At 35.1% G+C, this 18,796-nt stretch overlaps 2 long non-coding RNA genes across 2 annotated transcripts; both read left to right on the plus strand.

Moving 5' to 3' along the window:
- The first annotated feature begins 1,910 nt into the window (after positions 1–1,910).
- Positions 1,911–18,735, plus strand: LOC122672672. Its single transcript, XR_006334454.1, has 3 exons — positions 1,911–1,923; positions 11,597–11,608; positions 18,346–18,735. It is a non-coding gene; the product is annotated as an uncharacterized LOC122672672 (long non-coding RNA).
- On the plus strand, positions 5,341–5,661 carry LOC122672673. Its single transcript, XR_006334455.1, has 3 exons — positions 5,341–5,363; positions 5,453–5,497; positions 5,584–5,661. It is a non-coding gene; the product is annotated as an uncharacterized LOC122672673 (long non-coding RNA).
- Positions 18,736–18,796: the final 61 nt, after the last annotated feature.

An 18,796-nucleotide genomic window follows, 5' to 3' on the forward strand; every position in this document is an offset into this window, starting at 1 on the left:
ACCAGTTTCAAAGACATTTGATCATTCTCTTATCTGATCAACATTTCCAAGGAAATTTGGATAATTTTAACTGATTTTCTCAATCTTTCCAAAAAGGTAGAAAACGTCACCCAAACTATACATTATACAAAACACACCATTCAAGGACACTTACTCATTATTGTTGTGTAAATCTCCAAGGTGACAAAATGAGGTGTCTACAATCATATTAATCATTCTCATTTTTTCTGAATAATAATATCTCAAAAGTAAGTGCTTTTTAGTTTCATTGGTCCTACCCATAATAAAATAAGTATCACGCATTCATCCTTAAAACATAGGGTCCCTGGTTTCTTCCTTCATTTCTTCTCTTTTTTAATTTTCTAGGTCTCTATTTCTTGTTCATTGAACATATTTATCATTGTCAACTTTTCTTCATTTGAGTTTTTCAGAGGAAGGACAACATCTCAAGAGCAAGTCTTTTTAAGGTTTTATTGTTCCTTTGTTCCCATTATCTGGTAACTATCATGCATCTATTTTTAATCTCCATTCCATGTTCACTACTTCGTATTTATCATTCTTAATGTTTCTTTATTAGATTGTTGAGAGGAAGGACAGCATCTCAGAAACAAGTGTTTTATGGGATTTATTGCATCTTCTTCCTATAATAAGGTAAGTTTCATGCAAGAATTCATAAAGCTTAGGGACTTTGGCTACTTCTTCTTGTTCTTTTGCTTTTTTGTCCTCCTCTTCATCTCTATTTCATATTCACTGCTTCATATATATCATTCTCATTTTTTATTTTTTTTTTAGTTTTGAGAGGAAGGACAATATCTCAGGAGCAAGTGATTTTGGGTTTTAGTTCCCCTTTTTCCTATAATCGGGTAAATATCATGCATCTATTCTTAATGCTACTTAAGGACCTTAGCTTCTTCCTCTTGTTCTTCTGGTTTTTTCCTTTTAATATCTATTTCATGTTCACTACTTCATATTTATCATTCTTAATTTTTCTTTATTTGAGTATTGAGAAGAAGGACAATATCTTAGGAGCAAGTCTCTTTTTGTATTTTAGTGCTCCTCATAATTAGGTAAATATCATGAATCCATTCATAAAGTTTAGAGCCCTAGTTTCTTCTTATTGTTATCTTGGTTTTCTTCTTTAAGCTTTATTTCATGTTCACTACTTATTTATCATTCTCAAATTTTTTTTAATAGAATGCTGAGAGAAAGGAAGACATCTCAGAAACATGTATTTTTGGGGTTTTAGAGCTCCTTCTCCCCATAATCAAGTAAGTATATATCGTGCATCTATGCTTAAAAGGAAGGATAACAACTCAGAAGCAATTTTTTCTGGACTAAATTAATTGCTCCTTCCTGTAAACGGGTAAGTGTCGTGCAGCTATTCTTAAAGATTAGGGGCTTTGGCTACTTCTTGTTGTTCTTTTGATATATATATTTTTTTTCTTTTATTTTCTCTTTCGTGGTTACTATTTCATATTTATAATTCTTAAATTCTTTCTTTATTACAGTATTGAGAGGGAAGATATATAGCAGCTCAGAAGCAAGTGTTTTTTTTTTTTTTTGGGTTTCGTTGCTCCTTCTTCGTCTAATCAAGTAAGTATCTTGCATCTATTTCTTAAAGCTTAGCGACCTTAATTGACTTCTTCCTCTTGTTCTTTTGGGAGTAAATAGTTTTCATTGTAAAAGATGTGATTAAAAGAAAAGTTTATAAAGAAAGAAGCAGAAACAGCAAATCGAAAACTATACAAATAGCCAAAATTATGCATATAGGATCTATTTCCTAGTTAGGGGCACCCAAAAATTTGATGTTTCATGGGTGTCGGTGTTGTTCACATCTTCATTATCTATTTATCCCCCTCTCTCTCTCTCTCTCTCTCTCCCTTTCATCATTTCAATTATTAATTCCCTAGAATGAATTAATTGGTGTTGAAATCATATGGCGCGCAGGTGAAAATTCGTTGATGGATTCCATTGGACAAATAATAGTAGCCATCGGACAAACTTTTTGGGTCCCGTTTGGACGTCAAATCAGCTACGTCAAAAACATTGAAAAAAAATCAGAGAAGCTGAAAGAGAAAGCGATTGAACTCTGTAACAAAAGGGAGGATATAAACAGAGACACCATATCAACAATGCCGACAAATGAATGCCAAGCTTGGCTTCGGAAGGTTGGACAGATGGAAGATAACATCAAAGCCATAGAAGCAGAGATCCAACAAATAAGCGTTGCTGCATTTGTGAAATTGCCGTTTGATGTTGCTCTTTTCCCAAAATTGAAGACTCTCTATCTTAGTGACTTTCCCAGACTAGAAAGGATTTGGAAAACAGTTTCTTTTCATCCAATCATGGCGCCATCCTTAGAAACGATATCAGTTATGAGTTGTCAAAATCTGAAGAGTCTGGACCCTTTGAGTTTGGGGATGATTCAGCAGCAGCAGCAAAATGGATCATTATCTACATCCAGCAGAACTACTACTCTAATAAGAAGGATTGAGGGCTCAACCCAATGGTGGGAATCATTGGAATGGGAACATGATGAGATCAAACAACTACTCCAACCTTTTTTCGTGGCTGAAAGATTGAACTAATGGGAAGCGCACGATCAGCTTGGTCAGTAGGAAGCAGAGGAGAAAGAGTGTCAGGGGTTGTCGGTTGTTGTGAAGGGGAGTAGGAAAGAGTTTCCCACTCTGGCATTGCAGGTAAATTTTTCCCACCCAAAAATTTATTCTCTAATTTTATTCATCCAAGGAAATTAGAATTGTATTTGTAATTAACCTTTGCCGCCTTTACAACAATTGATAGAAAGAATTTGCTTTTTGTAGGTGAGGACAGTTTCAAGGGAGCAGGTGAAGGGATGCAGATCTATCATGAAGCAAGTTTAACCAACTCTGATCTTGTTTGAATGAATTCTGCTCCTTTGAATTTTTATAGAATATTGGGTGTTCAATTCTAGCTTATCTCATCATCTCTCCAATCTACTATATAAGCCTCATCTGGTTTTCATAATCTATTGCTAATCAGGATTTTCTTATTGGGTAATAAATAATAACTATGGAACTGTATGTACTGAATTTGAGTCTCTAAGTACCAGTTATGTATATGTAGCGACAAGGCACTCAGTAAACTGACAGGAACCAATCTAAGGCTCTACTATTTATAATTTGTTTAAAAAAGGACGTATCCAGTACGTGGAAAAGGCTCCCACCACTATGGGGTCTAGCTAGGGAGGATCATAATGTATGCAGCTTTATCCCCACTTCGTGACACTACAAGAAATATGATTTTTGCCGACGGTAGAAATAGAGTTTCGTAACCAAATATGATTTTCGATGACGGTTAGTTTATTACCGTCGCCCTATATAATTTGGGCGGCGGTGTATAATTTTCCGTCGTGAAAAATATAATAGAACGACGGTTTATATTTATTCGTCGGTAAAAATAAAATTAAGCGACGGTTTATAATTTTTTGTAGCAAAATATAATATTGGGCGACGGTTTACATTTAACCGTCGGCGAAAATGGAATTGGGGCGACGTTCACGGATTAACCGTCGTCGAAAATATAATGGGGGCAACGTTTTATAACTATTCGTCGTTGAAATTGAATTTGGGCGACGCTTTATACCTATCCATCGTTGAAAATACCTTACCAAAAAAAAAAATCGTTGAAAATAAATTTTGGACGACGTTTTTTAGTTATCCGTCTTGAAAAATAGAATTTAGGCGACGGTTGGATTCTTACCGTCGTCGAGGAGTAGCTTTTAACTTGGCAATTTTCCTCTTCCTGCTTTTCTTTCTCTTAAACCCAAACAACACCCATTATTCCCTCACAAAATCCCGCCATTCTCTCCTATCACTCTCCCCCCGAACTTACGCTCTCTCACTACTCAATCTCTCAAACCCTAATATCTCTATAGCCATAATCAGAAGTTCAGAACCCTATTTTCCCCCTCTATTGAAAATCCCTGCGCTCTATTATTCACTCAATCTCTCTCAATTCTTTCTCAATCGCTCTAATCCTCTTTCAATCTCTAGTCCATTGCTCCACCGCTCCACCGCTCCACCAGGATAAGGAGATAACGACGGAACCGGCGGGCTTGAAGTTGAATGCATCGGTACCAGGTATTATTTTTAATCCCATTTTCATCGCCCGTGTAAAAGAGGAGAGTAGAAGAGTAGAAGACTTTGAATAGCTAATGTCTTGTTATTCATCATCAGGGGAAGAAGGAGACGAGGAACCGACGCGTGAGAGTTGGAGATTTCAGCCTCACTGCATTTTGCGATTTCATCATCCGAGAGATGGAGTTCGGGGTAATCTTTTGCACTATATTTGTTCTTTGATCATCTGAGATACTTTGGTGTCTATGTGTCTCCTTTAATCTTTTTCTCATATTCCAGATTTTAATGCATTTTATAGATTTCATAAAACTCTGTTCACAGAAAATCAAATCCTATTTGAATGACAGTTATGCTTGCCAATTTTCATTACCCTGGAGTGCTTTGAGTGACAAGCTTTATCAAATTTTCTGTGTAGTTATGTAATATGCTGCTTTTTTCTTCTCTTTTATCCAAAAGAAATACAAGCCAGACATAAGTTGCAGCTCTTATAGCGGCACATTCAACCCTATATTTGTGAGATGGGAAATCAAAAGTTCTATTCAAGTTGTTTGTTGTTTCAAGTTGTATGAAACTATTTTAATTCTAATGTCTTTCAACTATTGCTACTAGAATTTTCAGTGTTTAAATTGATTGGATATTCAACTTGCATTTACACTTTGATTGTATCTGACTTGGCCATAGATGGTGCGTGGTGCTGTAAGTCTGCCACATGGTACTGGAAAGGTGACCTTCAATTTCCCTTTGTTCATTAAAAGGAAATATATTGCTTATTAGATTGTTCGGGTAGCTGTGTTTGCTAAAGGAGCAGCTACAGATGAGCTTATTGAGGGAATCAAAAATAGTAATTTGCATACTCCAATATATGAAATCTCTGATCTCTGATAAATAAACCACTGAGAACTGAGAGGGAGAACTTTCCCTTTCAATTTATATATTATGACTGTCATAATACCTTATCTTAATTTTTTAACACTATTATTTACATCCTTACGATAAACGATATCATACCAGTAGGATCTAGAATGAGAATTGAGACCATGTAGATCGAGAGAAAACAAAATTTGCTGTTTTTTGGCTATCACCAAGTCACTGTTACTTATCATGTTATCTCACTATATAATATTTTCTCTAATTTGAACTATATCTTAACTTATAAAACTTCTCAACTTGGATTCTTGCAGGTGGTGGAAACTCAATTTTGATAAGTGTATTGGGATGCCCATTTTCATGCCCCGTCTTGGAAAGGTATGGGATTTTTTATACTATTTATATTATGTATAACCAAATCAACTAGTACTTCTCTTCAAATAAAGGTTTTGATCTTCCTGTTACAGATAGCAAGAATTCTTGGACCACGTGGTTTGATGCCAAACCCCAAAGTGAGTTATCCACTTGTTGATATTGAATGGATGTAAACATATGGAGCGATCGCAATGCCCTTAATTATTTTCTTCCTGCTACATAGCTAGTTTCAGTGACCAGTGATGTTACTGGGGCAGTGCAAGAGGTGAGACGTGGTCGTATTGATTTTAAAATTGACAAAATTGCCATTGTGCATGTGGGCCTTGGGAAGGTATGATTACTGATATATCATTTTTAATTGCATAGTTAAATTCAATTTTATTATCGCAGTGGGTGAATGTACTGTGTGATTAGTAAGCTTGTTAGCCTGCAGTGAGTCACTTCTTTGGTATGGTTGAATGTCAGTTCTGGCATGTCTTAATTCATTTAATGTGATTTATTATATAATAACATCAGCAAATATATAGAGGGAAAGAAAAATTAAAGTTTTACTATATTTTGTTGCCCAAACCTTGTTCTTTGTTGACCATATGTAGGACAATCACAGGATACCCAAATTTGATAGAAATTTGATCTAATAATAGGGTGCCACAATAGTAGTATCTCCAATAGTTGCAACTAATGCAGCCTCCAGCCAAACTAGGTAGTCGATTAGGTAAAAATATTCTAAAACTGCTGCTGTTTGCAGCAGGGGAAGACTAGTAGCTTGAGGGTTGTAGGATCAGTTTAGTGCTAGGGTTGGAATTAATGATGGGTGATGGGTAAGTTTGGATGGTAGAACTAGAGCTTTAGGTGAATAACAACAATGGTTTAGGGGACTTGAATAATTTCATGAACTGGGTTTTAGAAAATAAATAGGTGAAAAACACTCCAATCGGTGTCTAAGGTTGAAGTGAGCAGGTTAGGGGTTTTGTTGCATAGTGGTTTGATGGAGACAACATGGGGAATGATGGTTGATTATGTTATTGGGAACCTAGATTAGGTTGCCATAATGGTAAATAGAAACTAGAAGTGCAAAATAAGCAGAAAAGAGATAATGCCTAGGAAATAGGAATCCACCTACAGAGAGACCAACTCCACAACAATTTATTGATACTAATATTCTTGCTTGGGTTACCAACCTTTATATGGTTGCCTGCTATGACTGAATAGTAAATAGTTGCTAAACTTCTTAATAGACAGAGATGTTCATGACTCTTTCTGTACACTCTTTCTGTACAAAGCAAACCATGCATATTTGCAGCTGTCGCTTTGGTTTTTATTTTAATAGTTGGTTATTTTGTTGATTACTTGTTCATCATATTTTTTCCTTTTGCCTGCAGAGAGTAGACTTTTGGATGTGCATCAAAGGCGTTTGTCAAGCTATGTTGGCACTTTAGCTTGGAGAGCACGTGAAGCAGATGGAGCAACTGATGCCAAACTACTTAAAGAGCTTTACCGCCGAAGTGATCCAGAAGGAGTGATAAGACTATTTGAAAGTCAACCTTCACTACATTCCAATCCCTCCGCACTTGCTGAATATGTTGAGGCATTAGTTAAAGTAGATAGGCTGGACGAAAGTGAATTACTCAAAACATGCAGAGAGGTGGGTTAGGAACTGTTCCATTCTTTTTGTTGTGAGGATTTTGATCCGCACTCTCATGTCTTATTGATGATTGTTGATGGTTTAATATGGTGACCTTTCTATTAACAAAATAGTGACATATGTAGCTTGTAGATATTTTTATTTTAGTTTGTGGTTTGTTTATTACATGAGAGGATGGCTGCTTGAGTGCTTGTGTATCTGTATATTTTAGATTGTTGGTAAGTGTTTGTAGAGGATATCTGATGCAGGAACACTTCCTTGGACTAGCCCAAACTCGATGGGGAGCCCAGATGGAGATGAATCGGGTCCAAATTTAGTTTTCATTTAGTAGGATATCAAAGTTTATTTATTTATGTAGATCTAGATTTATCATTTGGATTTCTTGTCATCTTTTGTTTTACTTTCGATAGGCTAGGTAGTGGTAGAGTTTGATTTAGTGCTTGTTTCATTTTTAGTCTAGATATGAGTCTTTATTTCCCTATTTAAATACAAGGTTGTAACCAATGAAAGTTGCAGTTTTTTGAAAGATAGAATTTTGGTGTGGTGCATCTACTGGCTGTGTGGCTGCCTTCTCCTTCTTCTCTAGCCATCTTAGCTGTTCTATTCTTCTTCTTTCTTCAACCCTACTCTGTTGTAGTGGTACTAACAGTACCCTTGTTTTAATTTTGATCTTTCTCCTCCCTTACTTGTCCCTTCTCAGATCTTAGGAATATGAAGCCCTTTCATAGGTGGATATGGTTTGCCACTTCTTAGTGTCAAGATGATGACTTGTCAAGATGATCCCTTTTTGTTTATTTTAGTCCTTCAAAGGATTTTAACTTATTTGTAATTTGTTCATCTATGTTTCCTTCAGGTGCAATGAAGTTAGAAGCTAGAAAGTTCCAACTATGAAATTCGAAAGGATGGAGATTGGAAGGAGGACTAGATTATGATGTTCTTGATCTGCAATGTGGAGAGCAACGGTGATGAAGTATTTTATTGGAAGGAGTATTAGATTATGATGTTCCTTTGGTTAGAAACTTTTTCTCTTTGGGTTGTTTTTTGTTGGTGTTTTGGTTATAACAACATTGGTGGAGAGTTGATTGAAAGTGAATTTTAAAGGAATCCTTTTGAGTTTGTGTTAATGGAAAGCAATGCATTAATGCAATGCTTATATGGATTTTGTAGTTAATGGTTTTTCTTTTAGGGAATGTATATAATATATGGATGTAGATTACAGGTGAAAATTTCCCTTTCTAAATTACAAGCAATGAATACCCTATAATAAATAGGGGGAAAAAAAAAGAGAGGCTTTTTGGCGACGGTAAACATATGACCGTCGCTAAAGATTCATTTTTACCGACGGTTATTTAAATGTTCGGCATATAAATTAGATTTTTCCTGACGGTATACCAAAGACCGTCGCCTAATATTTACATTTATAGTGACGATTAAAACCGTCGTAAAACATAAATTTTTAGCGACGGAAAAGTATGTGTCGCCAAAAATATATTTTTAGCGACAGAAACACTAAACGTCGCCAAAAATATATTTTTAGCGACGGAAACGTAAAGCGTCGCCAAAAATAATTTTGCTAGACGGGAGCAGTTTTACCGTCGTTATTTTTCCCGACATCACTTTAGCCGATGGACTGGCGATGGTTAAAATTACCGTCGCCAATATTTTTAGCGACAGAAAACTATTTTTGGCGACGGTTTATTACCGTCGCGAAAAATCATATTTTTTGTAGTGTGAAGAGGCTATTAATTTCGAGAGACTCAAATCCGTGACCTCTTGGTCACTATTTATAATTTGTTTCTTTCGGTTTAATCCATTTGATTATTTTATCTTTTTTTTTTTTTTAATTTATTTTTACAGAGATACAAAGAAAATGCGAGCCCCATTCAACATCATAATGATAGACCAGTTTTGCTGTATACTCCAAGAATGACTGGAGACTCTACCTAGCATGGGTTATAGAAATATTAATTGAATATGAATTTAAAATATGAAGATAGAAATAAAAGAAGTTTGTTTATAGTAGTGTAGAGCCAAACTTTTGTGCTTAATTACAAGTATTCTTAGATTGTTAGGAGGCTGTTCGGATCCAAATGGACCTATATATGTTGTTTAAACTTTCAAATACTAAAGATGTGTTTGATATGCATTCTAAGAATAAATTCTGGGTCTAGAATGCTTTCTGAAACCCTTTTATTTTCTCGCTTTCAAATACATAATAGACGTTGAATATATTCCAAAATGCATTCCAGACCTAGAATTTATTCGGAAAATGCATACTAAACACAACCTATAGAAGAGATTAGATCATTAAAGAATTCAAACTAATGAAACGTATGTATAAAGTTTGAATTTGAGTGATCCATGCATTTTTGTGTTAAAGGCCTTTTCTACTCACAGCATTAGAATTTGGAATCTAGTGTGGTTGGTATGACTTCTGTAGAGTAAGGGATTTTTTGGTTCTTTGGAGTGAACTCTGAATAGAATTCAGTTGATCACTTTAGTTTTGTCACCAACCCTTTTAACATTGAGGTCCTAATTTTCAAACAATAGTTTGTGTCATTTCTTAAGCATAGGGTCTCCATCCCACTATTTAGATAGTCATTAGAACAAACATTGATGTTATACAACTTGGGCATCCTTATTTTGTATATGTGAGAGTGGGTGCCATGGTTTTAAAAATTAGAAATCGTATCGGTGAATTAACCGATTCAGATTGAAACACTGATTTTGTTCCTTTTTTGACCGATTCCGATCAATTCTATTGTTTGAAAGCTTGGTGTGGACGCACTTGAATGGAAAGGGTTCATCTCTCTGCCTCTTGACTATATCTCTACTTAGATATGTTTCTCATGTTTTTTCTCCACCGACAACAGAGTATAGAAGATGACTTCTCATTAAAATATCACCATCTAACCCTGTACAGCTAATGTTATTGGGGACCATCATTATTAAGCGAATTGATATCAGATCGGCTGTATCAATATCGATTACTGATCGATGTGATATTATTCCAAGGATACTGACCAGGAGTAAAAATGAAATTTTGGTTTTTTTTTTATTGAAACTGGAAGTAAAATCATCCAATCCAAATCCATACAGACCGATTCGGATCGATATCATACAGCTAGCAGCCATGACCAATCTCGACACCAAACGGAACCTCTAGAGTAATTATTGACGAGGATCAGTATCATTAAGCTAAAATATTTGGTATCAACCAAAGCATGGTTTGAGGTATCAATATTGGATCCCCCGATACGATTGATACTGCACGATTGTGAAGGTAACTGATACCGATACTTGGCCAATACCGTATCAGTGGATTGGTACAAACAAGGGGTAAAATAGTCAAGAAAACACATTTGAATGAAACCTAGGGATAAACTTGTCCGATACGATCGATCCAATGCCAATACTATATCGGTATCATATTGCTTTTGAAGACGATCAATACCTGATCTGATACCGTGCACTAAAACCATGATCCAAAGAGCGAGGTGGAGTTGTATATATATATAAAATTTATTTTTTTAATCATAAAAAGGTTTTCATATAAGGGGGAGGAGGATAAGAAGAACAGATTCCCTTATCAATAGCTTTGGCTGTGTGAGGTTAGTGTTGAATGCCGGAGATCTTAACAGGTGAACCGGAAGTGAAACTATTGACAAAACCGTATTGGATTCTTTCTCTTTTCTTCTCACTTTTTAAGAAATAAAATCGGTGTTGGAATCTGTCTTTAATGATTTCGATCCCATTACGATACCAATTCCAATGCCGATTCAGATTGATTATAATAATTACCCGATTCTGAACAAATGATCCAAAATTAATAAATAAATTAATTGGGATTTCTTCTTCTTCTTGTTCTTTTGATTTTTTTTTCTTTTAATCTCTTACTATTTCACATTAATTTATCATTCTCTTTTTTTTTTCTTTCTCTTGGAGTGTTGAAAGGAAGGACAAATTCTTAGAAGCTAGTGTTTTTTGGGTTTTATTGATCGATCCTTTCCATAATCAGGTAAATCATTTATCCGGCCATCCTTAAACCTTAAAGGCTCTAGCTTCTTCTTTTTGTTCGATCTAGTGATTTCTTTGAACTATTTTTTAACTATCTATTCTTAATATTTCATTATTAGAAATTTCTGAATTGCGAGTAGTGCAAGTGTTTGGAGAAGAAACCTTCACTTTGGAAACCATTCTTGATATCCAATAGTGAAAATTCCACAATCCAAGAAAACCCTTTATGTAGCTTATTATCTTTATATTTTAGAGTTTATGAGTTGAGATAGCTAATCACAGTTCAAAACGATGATCTAATTCATATATAATTGACAGCACCAGCTAAAGAACAAAGAAAGGAGCAGAAATAACAACTTGAAAAGCAAATAGAATATGGAATCAAACATTAAAAAATTTTAAATGTACAATTTTAAAAAATTGAAAAGTGTTCCAATGTTTACTTTTTTTTTTTGTTTTTATGGAATCAAACATTAGAAAATTTTTCAACATGTAAAATTTTTTAGGTAAGATTTTTACGTTGAAACAAACAGAACCTTTAGAGTAATTATTGACGAGAATTAGTATCATTAAGCTGGAATATTTGGTATTAATCAAAGCATGGTTTGAGGTATCGGTATCAGATCCCCCCGATACGACCGATACTGCATGGTTTTGAAGTTGACCAATACCGATACTTGGCCAATACTGTATCACTGGATTGGTACAAACAATAGGTAAAATTGTCAAGAAAACCCATTTGAATGAACCCATCTCTCTCACATGGTTTTAAGAATAAATATTTGACCGGGTGTATCGGCCCATCTGTACCGATATTAGGCATATGTCCAATTCCAATTCTGATACAAATTGGTGATGTTGGGACAATTAGACATATTTGAGGGCAAAATCATCCAATTCAGCCATTAATATTGGTATTGGTCTAGCATAACATTATTGGAATTCATAGGACATATCCCTAAGAGTGAAAAGCCCTTGCATTTAAAAGAAAAAAAACCTGAAAACAAAAATGGACAAATGGATAAAAAATCGCTCCAATGGTTCACCATGAAAAGGAATCCACATCTTCGTTGGAAAATTTCTCACTCCTTTCTAACATTAACCATGGAAATGTAGAAGAAATGGTCTCAATAAAATATTACTAAGAAATTAAGGATGTCAATTGTAAATTAAAAATGTTTATCGAATCCAAAAATATATTTCCATTTTGGGGGAATTTTTTTATTTTGAAAATAAAAAGGTCAATCATAAAAAAGCAATTCACAACTTCTTTCACATTTATTTCTCACAGGTCATCTCTCTTTTACAAAACATCACCTGCAAACCGTCTCTTACTTGGAGTTTCTTTCTACAGTTGAAGAAAGAGGAGGACAAACATCTCAGCAGAAACCATTGTTTTTGGACTTTATTGCTCTTTCTTACGGTTATCAGGTTAAGTATAACTTGGGGTTTCTTCTTCTTGTTCGATCTTCTGTTTTTTTTTTTTTTTTTAATAATCTCTGTTCCATGTTTATTGCTTTATATTTATTATTCACAATTTTTCTTCACTAGAGTGTCAAAGGGATGCACAGTATCTCAGAAGCAAGTGTTTTTTTTTTTTGTTTTTTTGTTTGGGGGCGGGGGGGGGGGGGGTGGGAGAGTGATTTAACCAGGTAAATCGTCCATCTATTCTTAAAGCTTAGAGCCTCTAGCTTCTTCTTCTTGTTTTTCTAAAATTTTCAAACTATTTTTATTTTTATATTCATAATATTTCAGTATTAGAGATTTCTAAATTACAAGTAATGTATTAGATAGCTAAGATATCTTATTTATCATTATATTTTGGAGGTTTATGAGTTAAGATAGCTAATCACAGTTTGAAACAATTATCTAATTCACATATAGACCTGGGTTTTAAGAATCAGGAATCGGCCGTGATCGATCTCATTTTCCATCAATCTGACACATTCGATTCATACCCAAAAACCTTAGAAATTTCTTGATTTTTTATTTTTTTTATGTGAAGATCGATTCTAAGGTTCTTGAACACCTATTCGGACTGATTCCAATATGAGCCAAATCAAGATCGTCCAATGACTGATTTCATTCCCGATTCTGTGTTTTAAGTGTGTTAGGTGGGAGTGGGAAAGGAAGACGAAAGAAGAATCAATTCAGAGCAGAGGAGATCAGAGCAATCCAAGCTGAAAAGTCCAAAAGCCTTGGGACGTTGAGTCATCAGATACGTGATGGCAAATTATTGAGGGCCCCAAACTACAAAAGTAAAGTTTGATAGGTAAGATGAAGTTACACTTCCCTCTTTTGAGTATAATAATTGGGGTTATGGGGTCCGGTCACTTTCCTTGTAGGCCTTTTGACCCGGGTGATCCGACTCCTCTACTTTCGCCTATCTCTACTGTCGTCTGAGCCCAACACACAAGTAAGGTGGAATGTATCGCCTTACCCTTGCCCAAGTGCTTTGCCCGAATGAGGGGTAAGGCGGTATTTTCCTCCTTGTTTGTGTGTGGGGGCGCACGGCAGTACCAGCAGGCGGAAGTAGAGGAGTCAACTTTCATGAATTGATCGATCATGAGTCCCGATCATGGTTCGTAATCTCGGATTGGATAAACAGATCCAATACACTTATACGGACAAGGGTATAAAGTAAAACATAAAACAGGGGCAAATGCATCATATTTGACCTGATTTTGGGGCGATACACCGAGTCCGGATCCTCTCCAATGACATTTAACCACCAGAGTCGATGTCCCACCATCCTTGGGGTGTGGGGATCACCTCTGGGATGTGGGGACCATACCCCATGGATGGTGGGAGATCGACTCATGTGGTTAAATGTCATTGGAGAGGATTTGACCAATCCAACCCCGATACTGAGATTAAAATTCATAATCCCAACATAATCAATATTCATCCAAAGAGGTTTTGGAATCGCCCAATCGGTCATGGCAGATTTTGATTTCTTAATATTAAAATCGGAGAAAGAATGCCACCCGATTGTGTGTTGTGGCCTATCCTACGCCCATACACAGCCCGTTCATGGGGGTGTGCCGGTCATTTTGCACCCGGCTGTGTCGGAAAGAAAGCAATGTTCATGATAATTTTCACTCATGTTTGGCTTTTGAAAAGCATGATAATAAATATAAAGTAGTAAATAATTCTTGGGATTTTATGTTATAAGTATACGCAGTATTCAAAGCATATGTAAAACTTGAATCAGAAGGTAGCACGAGCATATGATTTTTTTTTTCCTGGACTAGCCCACAAGCTTATAAGCCTAGTCAAAATTTTCGAGTGGAAAATTTCAGCACAGCAACCTAGGTTACTGATAGACCATTCCACATGATCTAGGTTCATGGAAGTCATTCTAGTTTACAGCTTTGATGAACATGCAAAGCAGGTACCAATTGCAAAAGGGACTAGTTTTGATTCACCTAGGGCAACTTAACCTTTATTCGCCAAGCTAGTTTGCAAACCACAAAACATGGAATAGTTGCCATTGTAGGTGCCATGGATCTTAGGGTTCAACTTTGCACCTTCCTCTCTTGCTATGGAGTGAGGGACCGTTGAGTCTTCTTCCTCGTAGATGACAATGAAATGAGTCACCACATAGATCAAGGTCTAGAACCTAGAAATTTCTCTCCTTTTCAAGAGAGAGGTTAGACTTCAAAATGGTGATGGTCGGATTAAAGATTTGGGTGTGTCCATAACTGGTATGTCTCAAGTTATGGACATGGGAAGGGTTTAGGTATGTGGTCTACCATGAAAAACTAGTCTTCCTATGACTTGACAGTTTTATCAAATAATAAACATTCAATAGAAGATGGTACAAAGTAACAATAATAGAAAAGGTAGAAACTCACCTGAAGCCAACAGGTAAAAGTATAAAAAGGGATTTATGTAAATGAACACAAAGGAGTTGATAAATGATGCCAATATCTATAAAATGGCAAAACAGGCAACATAGACAACAAATTGCTTGTATTGAGCGGTAGAGGTAAATAAATAACCATAACAATAGATATGGGAAAAAGAACTCTGTCAAGGAGTGTGGCCTACGCCAACACTCCCATGAGTCTTTCTCTCTCTTTCCCATATGAAAAGACACCTCTCCCCACTTGCTTTGAGGAGTAGAGAGATAAACATATGGGAAATCTGGCATAGGCCACAATCTCGGACAGAAAACTACTTCCCAACAAATATAAGGGATAAAGAATGTACACTGGTCGTGCTCAAAGCGTGGCGACCACGCCCAGGCACAAAAGGCGCCTTGTGTGCCTGGAAATTACCGTCCTCATGTAAAAGCAGAATTTCTAGGCATCCAAAGCACTTTTGTGTCTAAAAAGAATGTAAAATTAATTATTTTAAATCTGGATTTAAAAGGAAAAGGTAAAACAGAAGAAAAAAAAAATCCCTAATATGCATCTCTATGCTAAAATGTATTTAATATTCATGTAAAAAATATTCAAGAAACATAAAACATTTAAAAACAACCCTAATATGTATAGAAACCATAAAAATAGTGAGAAACTATTTTTCGATAAAGTATAATTATTTATATAAATTAAAATAACCTATATGCTACTAATGCAAGAAATACAACCCTAAGTGCCTAAAAATATACAGAGGATCAACTCAGTAAAATAACTTTAAACTAACATTGTTATGATTCTGAAAACTGAAATAAAATAACAAAAATAAAAATTTTAAACTAAAATATGCATAAAAACCCCCAATATGAAAACCTTCCCTATAATATGAAAAATCTAAAAAAAAAACTTATTAATATGAAGAGAAAATGAATCTATGAGAATTTGGAAAATATCCATGCAAAAATGGAAAACCCTCCAAGGGGTTTGGCTTTGGTTTTGTTGAAATCCGTCAGATTTTAGGGAAATTATGGTAGTTTTAAGATCAAGGGCTGAAAAGATGGATAAAGTCTGATGAAAACGCTCTTCCTGGACTAACTGTCAGAAAACTATGTTGAATGAACCTAGGTACTCACTTTAGATTCCTTCCAATCTTCTGGAGGCCGTACCAAGTTGCCGTGTATGACGCGAACGAAAAATAAAGGAGCTGAACTACCTAGACTCTGTGATCACTGGAAACGGGCGAGTCCTCCCCGTCACCCATTGGTAAGGTAGGCCGCTTTCTAATGTCTTGTCCGAATAAGAACCTTCGTCACCTCACTGGAAAGTCCGAGTATTAGCGCAAAAACGTACCACGCCTGACGCTAAAATATTATGTTGGGTCCGACCCAATGATAAAAAAAATTGATTTTAATTAATATAAAATGTTTAACTTATCCAAAATGTGATAGAAAGATTATATAAATATCCCAGATATGAGGCCCACGAGATTAAAAATAAAAAGTTAGTAAAATAATTATCAAATCAAATCCTTTTCAGACAATTTTTTAATACAAGAATTACGATAATGAAATATGCTAAATTAAAAATTTTGGACTGATTTCAAAGACATTTGATCATTCTCTGACCTGATCAACATTTCCAAGGGTATTTGGATAACTTTAACGGGATTTTTTCAATTTTTCTAAAAAGATAGAAAACGTCACCCAAACTATACATTAGACCAAGCACACCCGTTTGAGGACACTTACTCATTATTGTTGTGTACATCTTCAAAGTGACAAAATGAGGTGTCTACAATTATATCAATCATTCTCATTTTTTTTGAATAATAATATCTCAAAAGTAAGTGCTTTTTGGGTTTCACCGGTCCTACCCATAATAAAATAAGTATCATGCATTCATTCTTAAAACTTAGGGTCCCTGATTTCTTCCTCCATTTTTTCTCTTTTTTAAGTTTCTAGGTCTCTATTTCTTCTTCACTAAACATATTTATCATTGTCAACATTTCTTCATTTGAGTTTTTCAGAGTAAGGACAACATCTCAAGAGCAAGTCTTTTTCAGGTTTGATTGTTTCTACGTTCCCATTATCAGGTAACAGTATCATGCATCTATTTTTAATCTCCATTACATGTTCTTTACTTTGTATTTTTCTTAATATTTCTTTATTAGATTGTTGAGAGGAAGGACAACATCTCAGAAACAAGTGTTTTATGGGATTTATTGCTTCTTCTTCCCATAATTAGGTAAGTGTCATGCAAAATTTCATAAAGCTTAGGGACTTTGGCTTCTTCCTGTTGCTCTTTTGGTTTTCTTCTCCTCTTCATCTTTATTTCATATTCACTGTTTCATATATATCATTCTCAAATTTTCTTTATTATAGTTTTGAGAGGAAGGACAATATCTCAAGAGCAAGTGATTTTTGGGGCTTTAGTTCTCCTTTTTCCTATAATTGGGTAAATATCATGCATCTATATATTCTTAATGCTACTTAAGGACCTTCACTTCTTCCTCTTATTGTTTTGGTTGTTTCTTTTAATATCTATTTCATATTCATCGCATAAGCAAGTTTTTTTTGTTTTTTTTTTGGGGGGTTTTAGAGCTCCTTCTCCCCATAATCAAGTAAGTATCATGCATCTATTCTAATAGATTGGGTCCTGACTTCTTCTTTTTGTTCTTATGGTTTTCTCTTTTAATATATATTTCATTTATCACTACTACTATCTATTTACCATTATCATTTTTTTTCTTCCAATTAGAGTGTTAAGAGGAAGGATAACAACTCAGAAGCAATTTTTTTTGGACTTAATTTAGTTGCTCCTTCCCGTAAACGGGCAAGTGTCATGCATGTATTCTTAAAGATTAGGAGCCTTGGCTACCTCTTGTTGTTCTTCTAATTATTATTTTTTTATTCTCTCTTTCGTATTTACTGTTTCATATTTATCATTCTCAATTATTTATTTATTTATTATTATTATTATAGTGCTGATCGAGAGGAAGGACGACATTTTAGAAGCAAGTGTTGTTTGGGTTTCATTGCTCCTTCTTCCTCTAATCAGGTATGTATCATGCATATATCTATTTCTTAAAGCTAGCTTAGTGGCCTTGGCTTCTTCTTCTTGTTCTACTGTGGATAAATAATTAGATTAATTTCATTGTAAAAGATGTAATAAAGAAATTATAACAAAGCAGCTAGCTAGCTAGCTAGCTAGCTAAGAACAAAAAAATTAAAGAAGCTGAAACTGCAAATCGAAAAATATATACAAACAACAAAAAATAAAATTATGTTGGAATGGGGTTTGGTTATATTGTTCTATTTAAAGCATGTGTAAAACTTATGCAGAATGTACGTGGTATGAGCATTTTATCTTTTTCAATTGCTAATTCACTGAGAAATTGTGTTGAAATCATAATTGCAGGTGAAAAAGTCATCAATGGCTTCAATTGGACATATACTAGTCGGAATTGGGCAACCAATAGCAGCCATTGGACAATGTTTATGGGTCCCTCTCAGACGTCAAATTAGCTACGTCAAAAATCTTGAAAAAAATTTTGAGAAGCTGGAAGGAAAAGCGAAAGATCTGTATAGCAAAAGGGAGGATGTAAACAGAGAGATAAACAGAGATACCATATCAAAAATGCCAACAGATGAATGTCAAGATTGGCTTGGGAAGGTGGGAGAGACGGAAAATAAAATCAAAGCCATAGAAGCAGAGTTCCAACAAAATAAGCGTTGCTGCATTGGTGGATTGTGCCCCTACATTTGGTGGCGAAAGAAACTGGGTAAAAAAATTGTGAAAATGATAGATGATGAGATTGTTGATCTCTTCAAGGACCACGACTCAATGTTTTCAGCTGGAAAAAGGTATGTGGTTGAGCGACCTCCACTGCCAGTTGAACCCATTCCTGC

Source organism: Telopea speciosissima, chromosome 8, assembly GCF_018873765.1.
Source record: "Telopea speciosissima isolate NSW1024214 ecotype Mountain lineage chromosome 8, Tspe_v1, whole genome shotgun sequence".
Classification (NCBI taxonomy): domain Eukaryota; kingdom Viridiplantae; phylum Streptophyta; class Magnoliopsida; order Proteales; family Proteaceae; genus Telopea; species Telopea speciosissima.